The following is a 3,892-nucleotide window of genomic DNA, read 5'->3' as shown; positions in this document are numbered from 1 at the left end:
AATGTGCTGATTAAAGAACAGGAGAGAATTAGAAATCAATCATGAGGCACAGATCTTTTTGTTGTTGTTGTTTATTTGTTGGTCATGGGGCTTGAACGCTGGGCTTGGGCACTGTCCCTGAGTCTTCAGCTCAAGGTGAGTGCTCTATGACTTGAGCCACAGTGCCACTTCTGCTTTTTTTCCCCTGGTGGTTTATTGGAAATAAGAGTTTCCTGGCTTTTCCTGCCGGGGCTGACTTTGAACTGTGATCCTCAGATCTCAGCCTTCTGAGTAGCTAGGATTACAGGCGTGAGCCACCAGCACCGGCTGTGGCATTGATCTTTTGTGTATCTGGATTCAAAGTATCAAGCATAGAAAGAGGAACATTTGTGACAATATGAAAGGTTTAGAAAGCTGACTGGAGAGTGGAGATTTTTTGAACGATTGAGAAATGATACTTAAAAATGTGATTCCATGGATGTAGTTATGTTGAAGAAAAGAAGGCCTCCCAATATACAACAACAATTAGAAAGAAAAGATCTCTTTCTTGGAAGCACAAGCTAACATGGCATATGACAGCAGGAGATGGCACATTTTTCTCCAAATGTTGTGGGTGTAGCTCATGGAGTGGAGACTGGGGTCAGAAGTACGATGTAAACTTGGGAAAGTGAAATGTGGAGGCATAGATGTTGAAAGCAGGGGAGATTGCGATGGTTGAGATCATAAAACAAATTCTTCTGGTGAAGACCACTGCTGAACCTCAAAGGTGACTGGGCTGTGTGTGCTCCACCTGTGTCCGGTGTTCTGGACATTGTGAGCGCTGGGCTGCGGTCCCAAAGGCCAGCAGTGAAGCCACACACAGCTGCCTGGACACTTTCCCGGGTGTCTGGAATGAGGAGAGCCGCCCCGTGGAGCGAGGGCTCACACTGGCCGGTCACCTCTCGAAATCAGATTCCAATTCTTTTTTTCCAGAAATAACTCATCCCACTGAGGAAGCCTCACTCCCAGGGGATGCTCACCGAAACCTAAATGTTCACAGCTTTGACCTTCCACATCTCAGGCCAGATGAATTGTTAAGCTCATCTGAAATCTTTCCTAATGGTCAAACAGACACCTGCCTGTTAGTACACTGAGTACAATTGCAGAAGAACAGATTCACTGATGAATAATCCCTCATGAGAGTAAAATCATGGCTGAATAAGGTTCTAGGAAATTTAAGAGTAACATCTTCTTAGTATGTTGTCAATAAGGCAGAAGACAAACAATGAGCATAAATTCTTCCAAAGGTAAAGGGAGATGAATCTGGATTGAATGCAACCAGTCAATTCTTAAAATTTTTTATTATATTGTAAAGATGCTGTACAGAAGGGTGACAGTTGCATGAGCAAGGCGGTGAGTACACTTCCTAATGAGCATGGTTACCCCTTCCCTTGTTGTTCTCTCACTATCCCTTCCCTCCCCGCCTCCCCCATTCCCTGCCCCACCGAAGTTGTAAAGTTCATTTCCAATATACTGTCCTGTGAGTATCATTGCTGGAATGGGTCATTCTGTGTCCTTGTTTCAGCATTTTGTTATTCCCATTCCCCTTCCCAAATTAGACAAATGTATATACAAGATGCAGGGTACCAAAATCAAATACAGTGACAACAGGGGTTATACCATAGGGGGAAGAACATACAAAGAAAACAAAAAAAATCACATAGCACGTTTAAAACAACAACAACAACAAAGAAAGACCTCTTGTGTCCATATCTTGGGGTTCATTTTGCTTAGAATCATTTTATATAGTCATATGTACACAGTTTTGAGCTTTTCTGCTCATTTGATAAAATTATCCCAGACATATACTAATTATTGTAAATAATGGAAACTACAGGACCTATATTTCTTTGGGTCTGGCTAACTTCACTTAATATGATTTTTTCCAAATCTTTCCATTTCCTAACAAATGAGACGATGTCATTATTTCTGATGGAAGCATATATATATATATATATATATATATATATATACATATATAAAGGAATTCATATTTTCTTGATCCATTCATCTACTGAGGGGCATCTGAGTTGTTTCCATATCTTAGCTATGGTGAATAATGCTTCAATAAACATAGTTGTGCTGGTAGCTTTAGTGTGACCTTGTTTGTGATTGGGTAAATGCCCAGAAGTGGGATTGCTGGGTCATAGGGGAGTTCTATGTTCAGTTTTTAGGGGAACCTCCATACTGCTTTTCCAGAGTGGTTTACACTCCCACCAACCACACAGTAGAGTTCCCTTTTCAACCAGTTAGTTTTTAAATAATGTATTAAGGCTCTTACTGAATACCTCTTCTGTTCCCTTAGTCTGTGGGAAGTGATTGCATTTCCAAAGACACATTCAAAAAAAGCTTCATTTTGCAGAAACGACTGGGCTGACCAATGGGCTGTGCCAATCTTTCCTAGTCCCAAACGATTTGCTGAGGTAATTTGCCCACACTGAATATCATCACTGTGGCCCCAAGTTATCCTTTCATACGCTTTGGAGACCAACAGTTATGAGGATGATCATTCCAGAGGGATGGCCTCACTAAAAGTTCTTCGCTGAGGTCTCGTGGTGGCATGGGAGACGGGGAGGGCAGGGAATCTAATAACAGAGAGGTACAGAAAGGGAGAAGCTGAAAGATGGTGGAGACGACCATTGTGGAGCTCCCAAGAGGAACGTGAGCAGACGAGCTGGGAGCCAGGCTGTGGAAAGGAGCCTTCGACCCGCCTCTGAGCTTGGCCCCGATGGGCCTTCCTATGAAAAGGAAGAGGTAGTCTCCACTCACCAGGAGCTGAGGGCGTGTGGCTTAGTGAGACTAAACTCAACACTCCAGAACCAAGTGATTGAGAAGAATCATTGGTATGTCTGAGAGAATGTACACAAAATTAAGGCCCACCAATTCCGGAAGTAGGAGGGACTATAACACATGTGTGACAGGACTCTAGTATCATACTTGGATTTGTTTCATATTGGAATTCATACATTCCGTATGCCTCGTTTCATGAGACTACTTCATTTTAATGATCTGTTTTAAATGGCCTGGTGAGTTCCAGTTGAGCCTCTTTCCTTTCAGGTCTACATGCACCTCCTGACTCCACACCGGCCCCATTCTTTGTGTAGCAGGCATCTTGTCATCCTTGCAAGGGACAAACACAATGTCACCCCTCCCGCTGATCATTCCATGGCTTGGAACCACGGCAGAAAGCTTTAAAATTGCTTTCAGGCCCCTGAGTGACAGTACTTCCTACTGAGGGACAGCACTTCCTACTGAGTGACAGTACCTCCTACTGAGGGACAGCACCTCCTACTGAGTGACAGCACCTCCTACTGAGGGACAGCACCTCTTACTGAGGGACAGTACCTCCTACTGAGTGACAGTACCTCCTACTGAGTGACAGTACCTCCTACTGAGGGACAGTACCTCCTACTGAGTGACAGTACCTCCTACTGAGTGACAGCACCTCCTACTGAGGGACAGTACCTCCTACTGAGGGACAGTACCTCCTACTGAGTGACAGTACCTCCTACTGAGTGACAGTACCTCATACTGAGGGACAGCACCTCCTACTGAGTGACAGTACCTCCTACTGAGGGACAGTACCTTATACTGAGTGACAGTACCTCCTACTGAGGGACAGTACCTCCTACTGAGTGACAGCACCTCATACTGAGGGAGTACCTCCTACTGAGTGACAATACCTCCTATTGAGTGACAGCACCTCCTACTGAGTGACAGTACCTCCTACTGAGTGACAGCACCTCCTACTGAGGGACAGCACCTCCTACTGAGTGACAGCACCTCATACTGAGTGACAGTACCTCCCACTGAGTGACAGTACCTCCTACTGAGTGACAGCACCTCCTACTGAGTGACAGTACCTCCTACTGAG

The sequence above is a fragment of the Dipodomys ordii genome, unplaced genomic scaffold (genome assembly GCF_000151885.1).
Source record: "Dipodomys ordii isolate 6190 unplaced genomic scaffold, Dord_2.0 Scaffold21, whole genome shotgun sequence".
Taxonomy (NCBI): domain Eukaryota; kingdom Metazoa; phylum Chordata; class Mammalia; order Rodentia; family Heteromyidae; genus Dipodomys; species Dipodomys ordii.
Note: the sequence above shows the minus strand (reverse complement) of the source record.